The sequence below is a fragment of the Pinus tabuliformis genome, chromosome 9, assembly GCF_031772625.1.
Source record: "Pinus tabuliformis cultivar Carrire ecotype Pingquan chromosome 9, CPIR1, whole genome shotgun sequence".
NCBI classification, from domain to species: Eukaryota; Viridiplantae; Streptophyta; class Pinopsida; order Pinales; family Pinaceae; genus Pinus; species Pinus tabuliformis.
The window spans coordinates 1,421,547,632-1,421,570,771 of NC_142307.1; the positions used below are offsets into that span (position 1 = coordinate 1,421,547,632).

The 23,140-nt window shown below is 41.7% G+C and overlaps 1 protein-coding gene across 3 annotated transcripts in view; it reads right to left on the bottom strand.

Annotated features, from left to right (window-relative positions):
* LOC149153869 (phosphoglycolate phosphatase 1A, chloroplastic-like) overlaps window positions 1-23,140 on the bottom strand; it is a 295,703-nt gene that overhangs the window by 252,807 nt on the left and 19,756 nt on the right. The window lies entirely within an intron of this gene.

Consider the following 23,140-nt stretch of genomic DNA (forward strand, 5'->3'; position numbering starts at 1 on the left):
TGTCCAAAAGGAAGATATAAGAAGGGGCTTGAGGGTCATTTGGAAAACACACATAGAGATAGAGAGAAATTGATTTTCTAAAGTGAGACGTTCTCAGGAGGAAAAATCGATTGAAGGAATCTCTTGCAGTTGAGGGGCAGAGATAGCAACTTCCGAAGAAAGAGATTCTCAACTGGAGATGCATCAGCAGAGAAAGGCAGTAAGTGATCCAGAGACCTTGAGGCAAAGGCTAATGCAGGGCAAGAAGGGCCACGCAGAAGTGACGCAGAGGTAGAGAAATAAAGTCGAAAATCAGAGCACAAGGTCAGTTTCAGCAGCCAGAAGCCGGGGTGTGAGACCAGGAGGCTGAGAGCAGTGACTCTGGGCTTCTGATCGAATTCCCAGCTGGGTGACACAGTGCCTGAAAGGGTTGATGCTCGGACAGCATAGAGGCAGTGCAGACCTAGCGCAATGCCTGCCAAGGGCATCTCATCTAGTAGTCGGAACAACAGGGACTTTTCTCAGTGATTGTGTGAGGTAAATTCACAAAGCTTCTGCCAGTATTTCTCTATGTAACTGAATAACCCTATGAGGTATTCAGTGATGTATTCAGATTTTGCTACTGCATAATAATAAAACCCTCAAAGTTGTTGCACATGTTTTCCCGCATTGGGTTTTTCTGGGAACTATTTGTCCAAAAATAGTTGTGTCCTATGTGTGTATTTTTCTTTCTTCCTCAGTATTTTGTTTCCACATATATAAATTCAGTGAAGGCTGCAGATGTATTTACTTCGAAATTTACCGTACAAGATAGTGAATAACTTGCATGATTTAATCAAGTAGGAGAAGTAACATCAGTGTGTTGCAGTAGGGATTTCGGCTTAGGAATTTTCACAAGGTCCACAAGGCACTGGCATACCCCCTCCCCTTGTCCACACATCTGGGTCGGGCCTGGAGACGCCCCAGAGGTTGATGCAATTAAAAGAAAGTTAAAAGCATATCATGGCCACAAGCAAGAAACAAAAGAAAAGAAAAGCATAAAATGCAAAAGCTACCTGGGCCATTTAATATAGCAAGTGGGAAAAAGCCAAACATGAGCTCGACCCCTTATCATTATGGCCATTACCCTGGTTCCTAGGGCCCATGAGTGCCCCTCACATCATGAAGGAACCCACCCACGTCCCAACCCCGGGTGGGCGATGAACTGCCCACCTTAAGGGGGTAATAACTATTATACATCATTAACAGTATGTTTTGTTTCCTAGAACCCCGAGTAGTAACACAAAGAACAATCAAGAAAAGGCAAAACAAAAATAAAGAAGGGTGGAAAATAAATGTTGGGGTAACTCATGTAAGCATGATTGCTTCGTTCTCACATTTGTATGCCCAATATGTGGACATCCCTCATCATTGTTATCTTTGTACCCATGGCATTTGGCCTTGAGACCCCTTTGTCCCCATTTGTTTCATCATCATTCATATGTCGCCTATTAATTAAAGGATGTACTAGGGACATGTCTTTCCCCTTAGGGGTTGGGAACCCCTGACATGGGAGGGCTAGCACCATCATCTGAGCCCTCAACGTTGGAGCAGTTACAGGCTATTCTATCACCAGGAGACCTATGAGACCCATTTTGTGCCCCAACCACAAAACTGAGGTCCATAAGATGATTTGCATGGATATCTAGGGGCCAACCCCTAGAGGATGATTTTTGGAGCTCTCTTCCTTTAGTTTGGCACCAAGAGAGCTCAATGCATGCCTCCAAGAGGCCCACGCAGTGATGACATTAGCATTTCAACACCCTTGTGGGTTTATCTTTATGATTTTACATTGGCTTGTGGTTGGCTTGTAACCACACTTAGTTTTGCCCATCATTTGACAACTAATAAGGGCTTTAGGCTAATATTAGACTTGATTGGATATGTATAAATAAGACAAACCTCATTTACTCGCTCATTATCATCACACATGGAATTTGACTTCTTGAGAAGAACTCACACTTGCTTCTTTTGGCTATTGGACATCTTTTGGATGCATTTTGATGTTTGGAGCTAGTTTGATCTTGTCTTTGGAGCTATTTCTTGGATCATGGATGGATATATTGCATGTTGTCTTCTAAGTACTCAAATGTGATGAATTTTCTTTCTTGAATTGTCTAATGTATGGAATTGTTGCTTCTAGAATATGCTAAATTGTGCCCTAATTAATGAAAATTGATTTTTTGAAAGGCTTACTAGTTGAGTATTGATTCTCCCAATATTTTCCAGTTGAGATAACTTGTTGGAGTTGAGTCAGGAAGGCCAGCAGTTGTAATTCTCCATATCATAATAAAATAAAGCCTCATATGTTGCACCAGTTTTCCATTTGGGGATTTTCTGAGGACTTTTAGTCCAAAATAATTGGGTCAAATTTTTATGTGTGTGCATTTATTTCTCAGTTCCTTATTTTACTTTCGCAGTGTAATTTATTTGTGAAAATGCATTAGTGAGTTATTTGCTATTTGTTGTAAACAAATAAACTATTAATTAGTTAGGAGAATAATTTCCAATTGGTGCATTTTGTTGAGAAATCTAGGGCATCAAGTATTAGGTGATTTCTCTTGTTAGATAATTGTTTGTGAATGCTTTTTACTTCTTAGATTAGGATCTTCTTATCTTGTGTTGTTATTTGTGTTCTTCTTCATCAAACAACTACCAATGCATGGACATAAGTAGACAAGAGACACAAAATGTAGGCCATCAGCCACAAAACCTCTCACTCTTTGAGAGGAAATCACGCACAAATTCTTCTTATAGAGATTCCAATTGACTAATACCAAGACCCCTTGACCTTTGTGCCACTCCAAGACCAAGACACAAGTCCTCTTCCACTTCGATCTTCTTTAGCTTCAAAACTTTGTCTCAGCCTCTCTTCTACTGGTAGCACCAAAATTATTTGTTGTAGCAATACCGAGATCACTTGTTGTAGTAGCACTGAGATATCTCCATTGAAATAGCACCGAGACTGTGATAGGCTCCACTGTAATTGTGCACCGAGACCTGTAGTTACTGTAGTCACTATAATAGCATCCGAATTATTCACTGTAATAGCATCTCACTGTAATTGCATCCGAATTGTTCACTGTTATTATCTTTGTAATATATCTGAGCTCCTTCACCGAAGTACTTGTCTTTGAAATAACAATCTGAACTTATCTCTCTAATTCACTGTTTTGAAAAATGATTGGCTCGAAACCAACACGGCCGAGTTGGTCCAAGTCATGCCCCCACCGGGTCGACTCGGCCTTCGAACCGGAACGGCCAACCTGGTTATTACTGAGCCGGCTGGCTCGGTGACAGCGGCCCAAAAAAGCCAGAACAACAATTTTTTTTTTTTGAAAATTGCTTTTTGGGGACCCCAAACCCATTTCTAATTTGCCTTTAGGTTCTTTGGGGTCCATTCCCCTCTCCTAAACCCTATAAAACCCACCCAACCCCTCTCATTTCCTCACAGCCATCTCATTGCATTTGAGTGAGACTTTGAGTGAGGGTTTGTGAGTTGTGGAGTTTGTTTTTGGAGCAGCAATGAGGAGTCTTGGGCAAGCATTGTAGCAGGAGTGAGGAGCTTCTTGGGCAGTCATTTGGAGCAGCATTGAGGAGTTGGTTTGTTGAAGCAACCTTGAGGAGGCAGTTTGTGCCTAGAGGTATTTTTTTTCACTTGTAAAAATTTGTTTTTGCTTATTAATTTTTATGTGCAAATTTGGAAATTGAAAAGAGTGTTTTTTGTGAAAGAAATGAACATTGAAGCAATGTTATTTTTTTTGTTTTCATTTTCAAATTTTTTGCTTTCATTTCCAAGTCAAAAAATGGCATTTAGAGTGAAGGATGCTACTTGGGCATATGTTGAAATGGTTGATAGTCAAATGCATTGCAAATTTTGCCATAGAAAAATTAAGGAAGGTCTTGGGGGCATTAATAGGCTGAAACAACACTTGAAGGGGATTAGAGGCCAAATTACTCCATGTGAATCAGATGAAATTGGGGAGATTAGGAAGGAATTGTTAGCCAACTTTGAGAAGTTTAAAGAAGAAAAGGCTAGGCAAAAAGAGTTAGAGGCTGAAATTGGGAGGAAGAGGAGTATACAAAAAATGTTGGCTACCAACCCCCATTTTGATTTTGAGGGTTCTTCCTCTATCCCTTGTACTGATGCATCCAACCCCTTCCGATATGTTCCTCCCTCTTTGGAGTCTATTCAAGAAAAGGGTAAGGGTAAAATGAAAAAGAAGGGTGATATGAATATCAAAAGTTATTTCACTGTCACACCCTCCTCTCCATCAGATGCACATGGTCCTCAAGCTAGTAGAACTTTGCAGCCCACTTTAGATGACCATTGGAAGAAAGAATTGAGGGAGACTGCTTGTGATTACATATGTAGATGGTGGTATGATGTTGATATCCCCTTCAATGCTTCCCGTTCACCATATTATGAGCCTATGTTTGATGCCATACATGTTGTTGGAAAAGGCTTCAAAGGCCCTACTATGCATGAGATAAGGGGGTATCGTTTGCAGAAAGAAATTGCCTCCATTAATGAGTATTTGAAAGATTTAAGGACTCGGGCAAGAACAAGATGTACCATCATGTCAGATGGATGGACTGATCAAAGGAACTGTACCATCATAAACTTTCTTATCTTTTGCCCACCGGGAGCCATGTTTCTAAAATCAGTTGATGCATCTGATAAGGTAAAAGATGGACAATTGTTGTTTCAGCTATTGGATGAGGTTGTTGAGGAGGTGGGGGTGGCTAATGTTGTTCAAGTCATCAGAGATAATGCCCCTAACTACGTTCTTGCTGGTAAACTGTTAGAGGAAAAACACAGAACCATCTTTTGGACCCCATGTGCTGCACATTGCATAGGCCTCATGCTTGAGCATATTGGCAAATTAGATTGGGTCAAAAACACTGTAGATCATGCCAAAAGCATAACAAAATTTATCTACAATCGTTTATGGATTTTTAGCCTTATGAGGAGACACACAGGGGGCAGGGATATTATTAGGCCTGCCATCACTAGATTTGCTACTCATTTTTTGACATTGCAATCTATGCTTTCACAACATAGAAACTTGCAAAAGATATTTTCCAGTGAAGAATGGAATCCAAGCTAGTGGTCTCACAAACAGGAAGGCAAAGAATTGAAAAAGAAAGTTAATGAAGAAATATTTTGGTGAAAGGCAGCAGAGATTGTGAAGCTTGTTGAGCCACTGGTTAAGGTGTTGCAGTTGGTGGATGGGGAAATATTGGCTATGGGCTTCATTTATGAGGCTATGGATCAAGCAAAGGAGCAAATAAAGAGGGTATACAAGGATAAAATGGCTAAGTATGGGCCCATTTGGGCAATCATTAATGAAAGATGGAACAATCAACCCCATCGTCCTATACATGCAGCTCGGTATTTTTTGAACCCGCGGTATCATTATAAAGCTAAGGCAATAGGAGCTTTGAAGGGGGATGTTAGAGAGGGATTGATTGACTGAATTGATCGCATAATCCCATTGGAGTGTGATCAGCTGAATATACACCGACAGGTCACAACCTTCAGCAATGCCTCAGGTACCTTTGGGAAGAACCTAGCAAAGATTGCAAGGGAAGCTGATGAGCCAAGTAAACAAAAATTTCAATTTTCAAATTCTTAATACTTATTTTGTTAAATCGTTTATAATTTGAAAGTTGGATATAATTTGTAATTTTGTTGAGCTAACTCATTACACTCCTATGTTTTTTGCAACACAATGGTGGGAGGCTTTTGGTAGCCATTGTCATGAATTGCAGAAGTTTGCAATTCGTATTTTGAGTCAAACTTGCAATGCTACTGGGTGTGAACGCAATTGGTCTGTCTTTGAAAGGATTCACACGAAGAAGAGAAACCATTTGGATAAAAACGGTTAAATGATCTAGTCTATGTCCAATACAATCTCCGGCTCAGACGCAACCAATTGCTGAACAAAAGACCTGATTCAAATCCCATTATGTTGGAAGACATTGATCCAACATCAGATTGGGCAGTGGAGTGTAATCCAACAGAGTTTGATTCTGATGAGGATCTTGATTATGATTTACAGACGATTGCCTCACTCAAATAGGATGTTCAGTTGAATGCAGATCTTGATCCACTTGTACCAGCCTCAGGGCCAACCCCAAGTCCTCCAATTGCAGGCGCTTCCTCTGCTCAGCGACGACAAAAGCGCATATCTCGTCTATCTCAGCTTGCAGCTACTGCACAGCTTGCTAGTGCTACCACTTCTACAGTTGCAGTTAGAGATGACGATGAGGAGGAGCAATGGGCTGGCCTGTCTGACTTTGATCCAGAGGTTGAGCCAAATGATCTTGGCTCCTCTAGCAGTAGCCAATAGTACTGGTCACAGTTTACTTTTGTTGTAGAGGCCATTTCTAGCCTCCTTGGTTATGTGTTTTTGTTTTGATCTCTATATCATCATCATGTATGTATTGGACAGTGCATTGGGTGTCATTTTGATATAATGGATATATTCATGAGGGAGTTGTCTTTAGTGCGACTTTTTGGAGATTCCGATGAGGGAATCCGGCGGGAAAAATTGAGGTTAAATCTTGATTTGTATTATTTAAAATGGTTTTTTAACTGCATATTTGGATTCAGCACCGTGAAAAACCCCTGGGACGCTTTGATTGTGCAGAAATTAGCTATCAAACTTGCGATTTCAATAAATTGCTGCCGGATTTTGACCAGAAAAACCCACCGGAAAAGGTTCCAAAAAGTCTCTTTAAAGACAACTCCTATTCATGAGCCTACTTTGATCATATGTTGTCTTCTATCTATATTCTAATGTTGTGTGTTTGGAAACATGAATGAAAATCTTTAAAATTATAGTTTTTTATAAAATAAAATAAAAATATTTAATGTATTTTTTACAACGACCGAGTCATTGAAATCGAGCCAGTCGAGTCGATATCGAGTCGGAGTCGGAGTCGGAGTCAACCCTCGGCCGAGTCGGATTCGGAGTCGAAGTCGGAGTTTTAAAACATTGCTCTAATTAGCCTAAGTTCCTGTACCCGTATCCGAGATCCTTCACTGAACCTGTCTCTGTAATTAGCCACCGAATTTCAGAGATGATCCAAACTTGTTGACTATGGAATAGGTTGAGTTGCCTATTTATAGTAGTCTATCCACGTATATTACCCGACATGAGCATGTGAAGAGTTGTGTCTCCAATTTAGGTGAGCCGACATGAGTTCGATATTTCATCTTGAAGCCGACTTGAAGAAGGATAACTTGTGCTTGTCTTGGAGGGCTACCTGACAATCCTATTGACTTATATACTTTGGTAACATGCCCAAGAAGGGTTCTTCATACATGACATTGACTCTCTTCGACTTTTATGACTAGATGACAAATCCTAAAGGCTCACAATGGGAGCCATCTAAAAATAAAATTCCTTGCTCATGAAACTCATGAGGCAAGCATTACAATAATAATTTTATTTTTCTTCTTTACATCATTTACATAAAATCACAATTACACATGTCATTATGAAAACCAGACCTAGTTACTTTCCAACATATTTGTGGAAATTTCACATGGTATCAGAGCATTGTTAATCATATCGAAGGCTCAGAAGCAAAAGATTGAGAGATTGTGCAGTTTCAGAGGGAGATTTTAAGCACAGGATTCACATATGCGCAGGCCAGGCCAAGGGTGCGAATTATAGAGGCAGGAAATTTGATTTCTAGATACAATTCGAAGGAAAAGTGTGAATTGCCTCAGAGCAGAATTTGCAAGCAATGTGGTTGCTGAGAAGTAGTTCTAGTGAGCAAATCAGTTGATTCGCAATGTAGATATGGGCACAGAGATTTGCAGCAAGGGTTTGTAGTGCATATCAGCGCAAGGAGGAAGAGAAAAGCACACAAAGGAGATTTCCAAAATTTCCCAAGGGGTCTCCAGTTTCCAGTATGCAAGAGGAGATATGCGATTTCTAGTTGCAGTAGGTCGTAGCAGACTTGTCAGTGCAGCCAGTGCGTGCTTTAGGAGTAGCAGTACATGTGTCAAATTCCGAAGAAGGACTTCCAAAAGGTAGAGTGAGTTGGCCAGTGGAGGAAGGCAGCTAGTGTAAGTTCCAGGAAGGACACCGAGGCGAGTGCAGGATTAGATTTGCCAATACGAGAACAGATTTGCGCATTCTAGAGGGAGTGTGAGTAGTAGAGGGAAGGTCGAGCAAGAAGGAGAAGGAAATTTCAACACTAGTCTCCAGTTTATTTGAGTTTCACAGAGATAGTTTTAGCAGGACTCAGAGATCAAAATCTATATGGCAATGATTATAGTGATTTCTCTTTGCTTGATAATTGCTTGTGATGTCTTTTTCCTTATTAGCTTTGTTACTTATTATTATGTGTGTGTATCATCAAATAGCTATCAACAAGAAGAACAAGTACACAGAATATAGGCTGCAAACCAGGGCCAAAACCTCTCCACTTGAGAGGAAAACCCGCAAATCTCTTCTCTTCCTTATAGATTCTTAAATTGACGAATTCCAAGACCTTAAAACTGAACCCAATACCCTTCAAGACCAAGACCAACCTCTCTAGATGATGTGCTAGCGTTGATCCAGTCAAACCCAGACAAATCTCTTCCAATGGCACTTCTTCAACCTCCAGCTACAGAATTTCGTCCTCCACTGTAGATCTGAAATTTTCAACCCCCAAGTAGTTGTTGTTGCCACACGTGTATGGCTCGATTTGCCTTCTAAGCCTTCCTTTGCCCTTCACTTCCCTTTCTCTGACTTCTAGAGCTCGAGGATGACCCTTGGTGACCTTCGCTTGACCTTCTTGCCTTCTTTTCTCCAAGATCAAACTTGCAGATAGAAACCCTAGATTGGTTGCAGAAACCCTAGTCCTCCTTGGCACATGTGAGAGAGAAATAGCCCAAACAAAAGTCTCCTTCGTCCTCTTCCTTCTTCACTGCCTTCTTCTTCCTCCTTCTTCACTAGAATGAGTGGTGGATGAATGACACTCAAGGAGGTCAAGTTTCCTCCTATATATAGGCTCTTCAAGGTGGACGAGGCTCTTTCTTTTAAGCCGACTTTCCAGTTGCCAAGCCGACTTGGCCTTGGAGGGTATTTTGACTCTTTACATGACAAAAATATTTTTTTTTACAATTTACAATGTGCCCGAAGGGGTCTTCAACTTATGACAATGACTCTTTTGACTTCTTGACCTAGGACAAACCCTAGAAGCACTCAATGGGTGCTTAACCTATAAAATAAAAGACCTTGAGCATGAAACCCATGCTCCAAAAACAATAATAATAATTTTCTTTCAATTTACAATTTCCAAAAATCAAAAAGACATTTCATACTTATGAAGACCGAACCTAGTTACACATTTTTCAACACTCCCTCTTAACTAGGGAGGTATTCATAAATGGTACATGGACATTCCCAATCTGAAGAGATCTCATAAGAAGAGTCAGATTGGTAACCCATTTGTTTAGCATCATACTATGAAAATTTCTAAATAGAAATCCAACTGCAGTGAGTAATATTATTTCTTCTAATTATTAACTCATAAATAAGTTATTCACAGTGTTATTACGTCAAATATCGAAATAAATTCTACTCCAGCCTTCATAATTAAAATATTGCGGAAAGTAAATGCAAAGAAAAATACTGGCACAAACACAATCACAATGACAGTTATTTTTATACAATCGTCCCAGGAAAAACCCAATGTGGGAAAACTGGTGCATCAGATGAGGGTTTCTTTATTATTCTTCAGCAAAAATCTCATGTACAAGTTACAGCCAGCAGAATAGAATAGGATTCTTTGTGTGAAAATTTACAGACGTTTTCTGACAAGTTTCTGATCCAAGAGAAGTGATCCTCTTCCCTCTACGTCTCACTGTCTCCTAGCATCAACTTTCCCATGTCCCAACATCAAAACTGACCCTCGTAGTCCCAGCGTTAAATTGCCCCTGCATTGTCTCTCCCTATGTCACAGCTTCTGTGTTGTCCTCCCTCTGCTCTACGTCTTCTTCCCTTGCACCCTCGATTGGTGTTGATTACCCTCACTCTCTTTTCCACCTACAACTCCCCCCTCTGATTCTATTTTCTCTTGCCGAACTTCGACCAGTGAGAAAATCGATCTTACTCAGGCAATTGAGCATCTGCCTCTGGTGTGTTCTCCAAGTGCCCATCAAGCCTCTTCTTATAATCCTCTAGCTGATCAATCAACGGCCCAGATTAGATCCTAATCAATGGCTAGGATCATATTGACTTTGATCTATGCCTTCTTCTAGAAATTTCACCCACGGTTTAGATTAATACCCATTAATTATTTAAATTTCTTGAGTTTAGACTTAGGGTCCCATTAGAAATAATTAATTATTTTAATAAAGTTGTCTCCAGGTGGTATTTCCCAAAACGATTTTTGGGTATTGGAAAATGCATGTGTCTAAGCCTCCCTGCAAAATTTGAGACTTAGAGCACATATGATGCTACCAGAAATCAACACTCCCTCTTAGCAATGAATGTGCTCTACCAATGCAACCTGTTGAAGCATCACCCAGTTCTGTAACATCTCCCTTTGCGCTTGTTGATGTCTAACATCCTGGCCACCAACTACTACGCAAATGTTGCATCTGTATTGTTGTTTACCCTGCCACTTGTCAACACTGCATCCGTACTGCAACTCCCTCTGCCACTGTAACTGAAAAATCACCTGTTTCTGCTACTGAAACGGATTCTCTACCATACCCATCTGCTCTCTGAACTGAATGAACTTAGCTCTTCCTAGAGCCTTTGTGAGTATGTCTACTACCTGATCTCTTGTGGGGACATACTGTAGCTGTACTGCCCCATGCTGAACACAGTCTCTGATAAAGTGACATTTGATATCAATGTGTTTCGACTAATCATGAAATATTGGATTCTCAGAGAGTTTGATACAACTATGATTATCACAGTAAACCTTGGTCGCTTCCATCCTTTTTCTGAACAAACTCACAAGTAGTTTTCTAAGCCATATAGCTCCGCATGTAGTTGTGCTAGCTACCATATATTCTTCTTCTGCTGAGCTCAAAGCTACCGACTTTTGCTTCCTGGTGCACCAAAATATCATGCCTGATCCAACACTGAAGCAGTACCCCAAGGTACTTTTTCGGTCTACTGAACTACCTACCCAATCTGCATCTTTGAACCCATTCAATCTGACATCCTCCCCTCGGGAGTATTTCAACCCATATCCGACTGTTCGACGCACATACCTAAGAATGGGTCTAGTTGTCGACCAATGCACCCTTTTTGGTTCCACCATGAACTGACTAAGAGTGTTGACAGTGTTGATTTGGGGTAGCATCGGATGTGCTCTAGCCATGAAAATTGCTGGAAAGGCTAAAACACATGAGGTCTCCAAGATACAAAAATGGTTTGGGCAGATTCTAACCGGTTTGAGAGATATTAAAATAATTAATATTTTTAATGGAGTTCCTAAGTCTAAACTTATGAAAAATAAAATATTAATGGGTATTAATATAAAACTGGGTTAGAAGGTTCCAAAAATCATGGATCAAGCCAAATCTAATCTTAGCGGTTGAATAGAGATTTAATCTCGGCCGCTAATGGACCAACGAGAAAAGTATAAGAGGAGGCTTCAGGGTCAGTTGGAGGACACATCGAGGGAGACCAGTTAGTTCGATTTATGGAGCAGGGTTAGTTGAGAAATTCAAACTAGTGGTCTGAAGAGCAGCAGGAGGCAGCAAGTACAGAATAGAGAGTCGGGAACAACACCAAGGAAACATCGCAGAGGTTGGAGAGGCAAACGCAGAGGTAGCAGACTACGCAGCCACTGGAAGGCCTACGTGGGTGACGCAGAGAGGCCCAGTGCTGACACAGAGAGGCAGGGGCTAACGCAGAGGTTCTGGGAGCTACGCAAAGGTCAGCCAAGCTGACGCTGAGACTGGGAGAAGTGCTGAAGAATTTTTCTCTCTGTGGGGTAAGCCATTTTGGCACCCAGTTGTATTGAAGAATTGTTGAATAATAAAATCCTCCCTTGCTACACCGGTTTTCCCACATTGGATTTTTCCGGGAACTGATTGTCCAAAATATTTGTGTCGATGTGTTAATTCTTGTGCATGTGTTTGTTTCTGTATTATGATGCGATATCTGCAGCAAAATTTATTTTAATGTTTACTGAAGAATTTATTTTAAATCAGTTATTGCAGTGATAGAATTTTTCATATGGTATCAGAGGATGTAATCAAAGACAGGAAGGGAAAATCAATTATGGGTCGAGATCATGATGCAGAGGCATCTACGTCAAAAGACTCGCACAGATTTTCAGAAAATTGCACAAGAGAAAGTGATTTCGATTTCTCTATGTTGGCTTCCAGGTTGGAAGAAGAAGTGGCTTGTGTGACTAGCTTTGCATCATCAGAGGTATGGTATATAGATAGTGGGCCCTCTTGGCATATGACGGGAATCCAGGAATGTTTCTCATATTATCGAGAGGAGAAGATGAAATTTCAAATCACCATGGGGAACAAGGCAAAATGTACTCCAGTAGGGAGGGGTACCATAGTTTTCCAAACAAAAACGGGAGAGCGGTTACGTGCTACCAATGTGCTACATGTACCAGGATTGGGGATGAACTTACTTTCCGTGTTGCAACTTCAAAGCAAACGCTATGACATTTTCTCATCAAGGAGAAAGTATACGTCAAACACCCAAGCTGGAAAAAGAAAGTGCAAATCAGGATCAAAAGTAACAGGTTGTACAGACTACAACTAGAATCACCAATGGCACTAATAGGCAGTCATGGAGACAAGGATTTGAACGAGCTATGACATAGAAGAATGGGACATTTGCACCATGGGGCTCTGAGAATTATCAGGAGCACTGTAACAGGAGTTCCGGATCTTAGCATGGAACGAGATGATCTATGCAGAGGATGTGCTCTAGGAAAATATGCCAAAGCAGCATTTCCTAGAAGTAAAAATAGGGCCAAGGGTGTACTAGGATTGATACACTCAGATATCTGCAGACCCATGTCCACTAAAGCTCTTAGTGGTGTCGAATACTTCCTTACCTTCATTAATGACCGCTCAAGGAAAACTTGGATTTATTTTCTGAAAACCACGGACGAGGTTTTCTGTCGATTCAAAGAGTTCAAGTCTCTGGTGGAGAATCTGACTAGGAAGAAAATAAAAGTTTTGCGCTCAGATAATGGTGGAGAGTATGTCGATAAGGACTTCACTAATTTTTGCGCTAAGGAGGGCATTAGAAGAGAGTGGACAGCTCCTTACAATCTGGAGCAGAATGGAGTATCAGAAAGAAAGAACAGCACTATTGTAGAAGCAGCTAGGGCCATGATGTATGATCAAGATATGCCAAAATTCTTGTGGGCAGAAGCATGCAACACAACAATCTATGTTTAGAATAGAACTCCTAATCGGGCATTGGGCAAGATTACTCCAGAGAAAGTCTTCACAGGGAAGGTGCCTAAAGTCAGTCATTTCAAGATATTTGGGAGCTTAGCATATTGCCGCATACCCGAAGAAAAGAGGAAGAAGCTGGATCAAACTGCAGAGAAAGGATATCTAGTGGGATATAGCAAGAACACTAAGGCATACAGAATCTATCTTCCAGGGACCAAGAAGGTAGTAGTTCGACAAGATGTGAAATTCATGGAGGACAGGGCCTTCAAAAAATCTCGAGAAATGCCTTGTAAGGAGCAGTCAAAAGAGGAACCATTGGTCAAACCTCTTCAAACAACGAAAGAAAAGAATTCTTCCTTGGGTCAGGAAGAATCACAAGATGAGGAGGAGCTAACAGAAGCACCTGCTAGCAGAGGAAGAACAAGCAGGGAACTTCGTCAGATTCTGCGAGGTGTAGAGGACGTCATTGGTGCGCCAAGGAACAATAAGAGGGAGCAAAAACAGCCAGATAGATATCAGGCATTAGTAGCTCAAGATGGGGAGCCTGCCAACTTCCAAGAGGCAACTCAACATCAGGTTTGCCTGGATACGATGGTAGAGGAGTACAACTCCATAATGGTAAACGATGTCTGGGAGGTAGTGCCAAGGCCTCAATAAAGATCAGTGGTAGGTTCGAGATGGATCTACAAGATCAAATACGTTGCAGACGGTAGTGTTGAGAAATACAAAGCCAGGTTTATGGCTAAGGGGTATGCTCAGAAGGAAGGAATTGACTATGAAGAGACCTTCGCCTTGGTAGCCAGGTATACATCTATTAGAACCGTGATATCTCTTGCAGCACAGATGGGGTGGGAGATTCATCAAATGGATGTCAAAATGGCATTTCTGAATGGTGTGATAGAAGAAGAGGTATACATTGAACAACCAGAGGGCTTTGAGACACATGAGAAGAAGTCTCATGTATGCAGATTGAAGAAAGCCTTGTATGGGTTGAAACAGGGACCTAGAGCATGGTATGGGCGAATCGATGGCTACTTGCAGAAAATGGGATTTGTCAAGAGTGACGCAAATCCAAATCTCTACTATCTGGTTGTAGAGAATGAGCCTCTAATCTTAGTATTATATGTGGATGATCTCTTCCTGACAGGATCATCCAGGCTCATAGGGGACTGCAAGAAGAATCTAGCCACGGAATTCGACATGAAGGATTTGGGACGAATGCATTATTTCCTAGGGTTGGAAGTTTGGCAGCAAAAGGGGGAGATCTTCCTTGGGCAAGGGAGATATGCTATAGAAATCCTGAAGAGATTCAGGATGGAGGACTGTAGACCCATGGCTACTCCAATGATAACCAACTGGAAGAAGATTGATGCATCAGAAGACAAAGATGTTGATCCCACCTTATACAGGCAGCTCATAAGGTCCCTGATGTATCTGGTCAATACTAGGCCAAACATTTGCTATGTTGTCAACACCCTCAGTCAATTCATGGTGGAGCTGAAGAGGGCACACTGGGCAGCGGCCAAACATGTTCTCAGGTATTTACAGGGAACAGTCGATTACAGACTCTTGTGCACCAGAGGTAAGGATATCAGATTGAGTGGGTTTACTGATGCAGATTGGGCAGGAAGTTCAGTGGATCAAAAAAATACCTCTGGATACTGTTTCAACATTGGATCAGGAATGACCTCCTGGTGCAGTGGGAAACAGAAATTTGCGGCTCTGAACTCAGCTGAGGTAGAATATATGGCCGCAAGCACAGCTTCGTGCGAGGCCATATGGCTTAGAAAACTGCTTGTGAACCTATTCAGAAGAAAGATGGAGGCGACCAGGATCATGTGTGATAATCAAAGTTGCATCAAGCTCTCTAAGAATCCAATGTTTCATGATCGGTCAAAGCATATTGATATCCGGTGTCACTTTGTCAGAGACTGTGTCCAACAAGGAGCTGTACAGTTGAGCTACACTCCTACAAGAGAACAGGTGGCAGACATCCTTACCAAGGCCCTTGGAAGAACCAAGTTTGATTATTTCAGGGAAAAGATGGGGATGATAAAGAATCTGCTTCAGTAGCAGAAATGGGTATGATGTTGCAGTGCAGTAGCACGATGCAACATGATGAGAGGGGATGCAGTGTAGATGCAGTGCTAGGAGAATGGACCAGCAACAGCACGGATGCAGAGGGAGCTGTCGTACGGATGCAACAGTGGCAGTGGCAGGGCCATGGGTAGCAGCACAAAATGCAACAATGCAGAGGATGTTGGGCGGGGAGGCCTAGCATCAGCACAGAGACCGATGCCAGATAATCAGGGTGATGCTCAATGTGGAGTATTATTAGAGCACAGTCCTCGCTAAGAGGGAGTGTTGATTTGGGGTAGCATCGGATGTGCTCTAGCCATGAAAATTGGTTGAGATGCTAAAGCACATGAGATCTCCAAGACCCAGAAATGGTTTGGGCAGATTCTAACCGGTTTGGGAGATATTAAAATAATTAATATTTTTAATGGAGTTCCTAAGTCTAAACTTAGGAAAAATAAAATATTAATGGGTATTAATATAAAACTGGGTTAGAAGGTTCCAAAAGTCATGGATCAAGCCAAATCTAATCTTATCCGTTGATTAGAGATTTAATCTCGGCCGTTGATGGACCAACAAGAAAAGTATAAGAGGAGGCTTGAGGGTCAGTTGGAGGACACACTAAGGGAGACCAGTGAGTTCGATTTCTGGAGCGGGGTTAGCTGAGAAATTCGAACTAGTGGTCTGGAGAGCAGCAGGAGGCAGCAAGTACGAAACAGAGAGTCGAGAACAGCGCAGAGGTTGAAAGGCAGACGCAGAGCCTCTCAGGCAGACGCAGAGGTAGCAAACTATGCAGTCACTGGAGGGCCTGCGTGGGTGACACAGAGAGGCCTAGTGCTGACGCAGAGAGGCAAAGGCTAATGCAGAGGGTCTGGGAGCTACGCAGAGGTCAGCCAGGCTAACACTGAGACTGGGAGAAGTGCTGAAGAATTTCTCTCTATGGGGTAAGCCAGTTTGGCACCCAGTTGTACTGAAGAATTGTTGAATAATAAAATCCTCCCTTGCTGCACCGGTTTTCCCACATTGGGTTTTTCCGGGGACTGATTGTCCAAAATATTTGTGTCGATGTGTTAATTCTTGTGCATGTGTTTGTTTCTGTATTATGATGTGATATCTGCAGCAGAATTTATTTTAATGTTTACTGAAGGATTTTCATAAATAACTTATTGGGAAATGAGTAGGTAAAATAAATCAATTGTTGCAGTGATAGATTTTTTCACAGACAGCAAAGCAAATGTCTGGCCTAGTGTTGACTAGATAAATGAGCGACCCAATGAGTTGTTTGTACAAGGTGGGGTCCACTTCCTTGTCTCTTGATGCATCTATTTTCTTCCAATTGGTGATCATGGGAGTAGCCATGGGTCGACAATCCTGCATTTTGAATCTCTTCAGAATCTCTGTAGCATATCTTCCTTGCCCAAGGAAGATCTCCCCATTCTTTTGCCAAACTTCCAACCCTAGAAAATAATGCATCAACACCATATCCTTCATGTCGAATTCAGCTTCAAGATACTTCTTGGAATCCTGTATGAGCTTGGATGACCCTATTAAAAACAAGTCATCCACATATAATACCAGAATAAGTGGCTCATTCTCTACCATCAAATAGTAGAGATTGGGACCAGCATCACTTTTGACAAATCCCAACTACTACACATAACTATCAATCCAACCATACCATGCTCTAGGTGTCTACTTGAGCCCATACAGGGCTTTCTTTAATCTGCAAACATGAGTTCTCTTCTCATGAGTTCCGAAGCCTTCGGGTTGTTCTATAGACACCTCCTCTTCTATCACCCTGTTCAAGAATGTTGTCTTGACATCCATCTGGTGAATCTCCCATCCCATTTGTGTTGCTAGAGATATAATGAATCTGATAGAGGTGTAATGGGCAACTAGGGCAAAGGTCTCTTCATAGTCTATTCCTTCTTCCTGAGCGTACCCCTTTGCCACGAACCTAGCCTTGTACTTCTCTATACGGTCATCTACATCATCTACAGCATACTAGATCTTGTAGATCCATCTTGATCCTACAACTAATCTATCCTCTGGTCTAGGTACTACTTCCCAAACATCATTCGTCATGATAGAGTTGTACTCTTCTACCATGGCATCCACCCAAACTTGGTATTGAACGGCTTCCTGAAAGCTATAGGGTTCTTCAACCTAAGCTACCAATGCCTGGTATTTGTCAGGTTGTTTACGCTACCTTTTCTCGGTTCTAAGAGCTCCAACAAACTCCTCTACGTCCCTCAGTGTCTGTCGTACTTCTCTATTGATTCTACCACTGGTGGTGGGAGACTCAATCAACTCCTCCTCCTAATCATGTCATTCCATCTACTAAGCACTATCTGGATCTCCTCCTTTTGAGGAAATATTGGTACTGGTCACTGTACTCGATCAAGGTGTCTATCCTCCTGCCTATCCTCCTTGTTGCCCCTGCTGCTCCTAGACTAGTGGAACATCTACTGACTGAACTTCTGCTAGCATCTCTTGAGATTTCCTGAAAGCTCTATCCTCCATGAACTTTGCATCCCGTCTCACTACAATATTCCTGTTGTCCTCATGCCTATCCTCCTTGTTGCCCCTGCTGCTCCTAGACTAGTGGAACATCTACTGACTGAACTTCTGCTGGCATCTCTCGAGATTTCCTGAAAGCTCTATCCTCTGTGAACTTTGCATCCCGTCTCACTACAATATCCTTGCTGTTAGGAATGTTGATTCTGTATGCCTTTGAGGTCTCGCTATACCCTACAAGATACCCATTTTTCTGCAGTCTGATCCAGTTTACTGTGCTTTTCATCTGGAACGTGACAATATGCCACGCTTCCGAATATCCTGAGATGACTGACTTCCGGCTTCTTCCCTGTGAAGACTCCTTCGGGTGTTTTCTTACCCAATGCTCTATGAGTAGTTCTATTCTGGATATACACCGTTGTGTTGTAAGCTTCTGACCATAAAAACTTAGGTAGATCCTGATCATACAACATAGCTTTGGCTGCCCCAACAATAGTTCTAAACGCTCTACTACTCCATTCTGCTCCAGATTATATGGAGTTGTCCACTCTCTTTTGATGCCTTCCTTTGCACAAAAATTTGTGAAGTCTTTGTTTGTATATTCTCCACCATTATCTGAACGCAATACCTTTATCTTTTTCCCTATCATATTTTCAACAAGAGCCTTAAACTCTCTAAATCAATCAAAGAACTCATCCTTGGTCTTTAAGAAATAGATCCAGGTTTTTCTAGAGTGATCATCAATAAAAGTGACGAAGTATTCGCCACCACTAAGAGCTCTTGTGGACATTGGACCATAGATATCTAAGTGTATCAATCCCAATACACATTCTGCTCTATTGTTACTTCTGGAAAAAGTTGCTTTAGCGTACTTCCCTAGCACACATCCTCGGCATAAGTCATCATGCTCACTACTAAGGGTTGGTACTCCTGTAACAGTCTCTTTGAGCATCCTCAGTGCTCCATGGTGTAAGTGTCCCATTCGCCTGTGCCATAATTCATTTCATTCCTTTTCACCATTATAGTTGTTGCCTATCAGTGCCGCTGGAGACTCAAGCTGCAACCTATAAAGCTTGTTGCATCAAGTCCCAATTTGTCTCTTCTTCTTCCAGCTTGGATGCTTGACGTATACTTTCTTTCCTATGAAGTATACATTGTATCCCTTGTCCTGTAACTGGGACACTAAAATCAAATTCATTCCTAATCCTAGCACATGTAGAACATTGGTGGCTCAGATGTTGGTCCCTACTTCCGTCTGAAATGCTATGGTGCCTCTCCCTACTGGAGTACATTTCATTCTGTTTCCCATAGTAATCTGGAAGTCCATTTGTTCTTCTTGATAGCTCGAGAAATGTTCTCGTACTCTAGTCATATGAGCTGAAGCCCCACTATCAATGTACCAAACATCTGTTGACGCTGAATTTGCTAGGCATGCAAATTCTTCTTCTAATCTGGTAGACAATTCTGAGACACTTTGAGTATCCATCTTTGTGCTATTTTCAACCGATTTCTGACGCTACCCTGCCCCAGCAACTGTTGCAGGAAAAACTGCGTCCCACCTGAGAAACCCCTCTTCGTTGAATCTTCTACTGCGTTGTTCCTTCTGTCGTTGACAGATTTCGATCAAGAAATCTTACCTCTCTGTCGACTCACTCAGAGAGAGCTTTACCACGAAAATCTAGTCCTCCTGGCTTGAACTGCGCAAACCCCTTGGGGATTCGAATTACTGCCCCTGCAGGAATTTCGAATTCCTTTCTTCCTTCAACGTTGGGTCTTCCGGCTCTTTTCTTCTTGCTTTACCTCTACTTTGATACCATGTGAAAATTTCTAAATAGAAATCCAATTACAGTGATTAATAATATTTCTTCTACTTATTAACTCAAAAATAAGTTATTCATAGTGTTCTTACGGCAAATATCAAAATAAATTCTACTACGGCCTTCACAATTAAAATACTACGAAAAGTAAATGCAAAGAAAAATACTAGCACAAATACAATCACAATGACACAGTTATTTTTGGACAATCGTCCCAGGAAAAACCCAATGTGGGAAAACTGATGCAGCAGATGAGGGTTTCTTTATTATTCTTCAGCAAAATCTCATGTACAAGTTACAGCCAGCAGAATAGAATAGGATTCTTTGTGAGAAAATTTACAAACACTCTCTGACAAGTTTCTGATCCAAGAGAAGTGCTCCTCTTCCCTCTGCATCTCACTGTGTCCCAACGTCAACTTTCCCATGTTGTCCCAGCGTCAAAACTGCCCCAGGCAGTCCCAGCGTCAAACTTCCCCTGTGTTGTCTTTCCCTACGTTACAGCTTTTGCGTTGTCCTCCTTATGTTTTGCGTTTTCTTCCCTTGCACTCCCGACTGATGTTGATTACCCTCACTCTCTTTTCCACCTGCAACTCTCCCTTTGATTCGATTTTCTCTTTGCCGAACTTCAACCAGTGAGAAAATCAATCTTACTCGGGCAACTGAGTATCTGCCTCTGCTGTGTTCTCTAAGTGCCCATCAAGCCTCCTCTTATAATCCTCTCGTTAATTAATCAACAGCCCAGATTAGATCCTAATCAATGGCTAGGATCATATTGACTTGATCTTTGCCTTCTTCTAGAAGTTTCACCCACAATTTAGATTAATACCCATTAATTATTTTAATTTCCTAAGTTTAGACTTAGGGTCCCATTAAAAATAACTAATTATTTTAGTAAAGTTGTCTCCGGGTATAATTTCCCAAAACGATTTCTGGGTATTGGAGAATGCATGTGTCTAAGCCTCCCTACAAAATTTGATACTTAGAGCACATTTGATGCTACCAGAAATCAACACATACCAACTAGCATTGTCACATAGCAAGGCCTTAACTAACAGCTCTATCTATCCACAAGCTTAGAGCACAATGTTGGCGAGACCAATGATATATAGACACCATCATCATTGTCTCTCAAGGTACATACTCCACCCGGGTGTTCACAGAGTATGACCTTCTTTGGACTATTCTTATCTTGGATAGTCAGTCCTCAATCCATGACTACTCTCATCTTGGATGCCCTACCACATCCTCAGAGAGTATCAGATGCTAGATGCTTACCCAATCCTCCATTCTGTCTTCCCAAGTGAAGACAAGAATGATGTGCCTATCTCTCCCTCTCAACTAGGGAGGATACATCAACCAAACCAAGCTTGTCTCTCAAATACACAAGCTTCTTATTAGGAAGAGATTTTGTCAATATGTCAGCTACCTGCTCATCGGTGGAGATATATTGTAGTTGCAACACACCATCTTGTACTAGCTTCCGAATGTAGTGATACTTGTTGTTGATATGCTTTGTCTTTCCATGAAACACTAGGTCTTCAGACAATCGTATACAACTGGTGTTATCACAATGTATCACTGTAGGGTCCATTGGTCCTTCGAATAGGTCAAATAGCAGCTTCCTCAACCAAAATGCTTCTCTGCTTACTTCACAGGCTGCAATATACTCTACCTCAGCACTACTTAAAGCAACTGTATCTTGCTTTCGGATCATCCATGAGATCATGGAGGATCCCAAATTGAAACATCCTCCTATAGTGCTCCTTCCATCTTGTTCACGGCCTCACCAGTCGGAATCTGTATATCCAATTAGGTGGACATCGTTCCTCCTATCGTACTTCAGGCAGTAGAGGACGGTTTCTCACAAATATCTCAAAATATGTTTTGTTGTTATCCAATGATCATGCTTCAGCTCCACTTGGAATTGTAAAATGATTCTCAAGGAGAAGCTAAGGACAACAAAAATGCAGAAGGGTGAGAGCATAACTTCCTATCTCACCAGAATTCAAAATGTCCAAGATGAGCTAGCAATTGTAGGAGAGAAACCAGAAGACGGTGAAATTGTGAGAATAGCTCTAAACAAGTTTACCAAGGAATGGCAGACCTTTGTTCAAGGGATCACTAGACAAGATCAACTACCAAGATGGGAACGCCTGTGGAGTGATTTCATGCAAGAGTAGCTAAGGCTCAACCTCATTGAAGGTTCTATAAACAGCAGCAGCAAAGGACCAAAAGTTGAGGAGGGGGAAGAAGAAAACATTGCCCTTGCAAGTAAAGGGAAGGTGAAGAAACAGAGCTCAAAACGAGGCAAGAAGAAGAAAAAGGACATGTCGAAGGTCAAATGCTTCGGATGTGGTGAATTTGGTCACTATGTCACCCAATGTCCAAAGAGGAATAAGGACAAGAAGGGGGAACAAAAAGCGGCCTCAGCAGAGATAAATGAGTTGACCACTAGATTCGAGGAAGTCGCATTGATTGCAGTGATACCTCCTAATGGAGGAGGAGCCTGATACTTAAGTGTGTCAAGATGCGCAAGGTCTATTGCAGAAGAAGTAAGGACATCAGTTAGATCAGTACCAGTTGTTGCAGCAAGACCATCACCTTTACTACGAGGGGCCCACAGTACAAAGTAGCAGGAAGGTCAGTTGTCAATAGGGCACAGTCAGATCTTGAGGAGCAGATGCAAAGCTAGTTGCAGTCAGATGCATGAGCGGCTGTAGCAGAGCCAGTTGGGCAGAATCAGTGCATAGTAGATAATGCAGAGCAAGTTGCAGTCGGAGGACTCAAGGGACAGTTGCGGAGCCAATTACAGTGGCAATGTAGATCTGTAGAGATCATGTTTGCAGTTGCAATTGCAGAAAATTCATGTGATTGGAGGGAGCAATGTGAATTTCCTAGTTGCAGGTAGCAAGAGCAGTTCCAGCCAGAATGAGACTCCTTGTAGTGGTTTTTATCCAGGAGAGATTTCCCAATTTTGTTTCAAAGGGAGATCATGTGAAGACTCACTATTGCAGTAGTTGTTGCAACAATGCAAGAATAGGAGCAGAGCGGTAGCAGCAGCAGTGCAAGGTAGATCAGAGTTTGCACAGTGACATGGTAGGCAGTGAAAGCTAGTTGCATCACAGATGTCAGATTTGGCAATAGATACCAGAAATGAACTTGAACAGCAAAATAATCGCAAATAAATACACAATCCAGCAATTTGATACACAAATATACGCCAATAAAATCACTGAGCCATTTTATTAATCCAATGGAAAGAGTGCATCAACATGAAGGAATAGTGGAGCTTGGGCTTGCCAAGCAA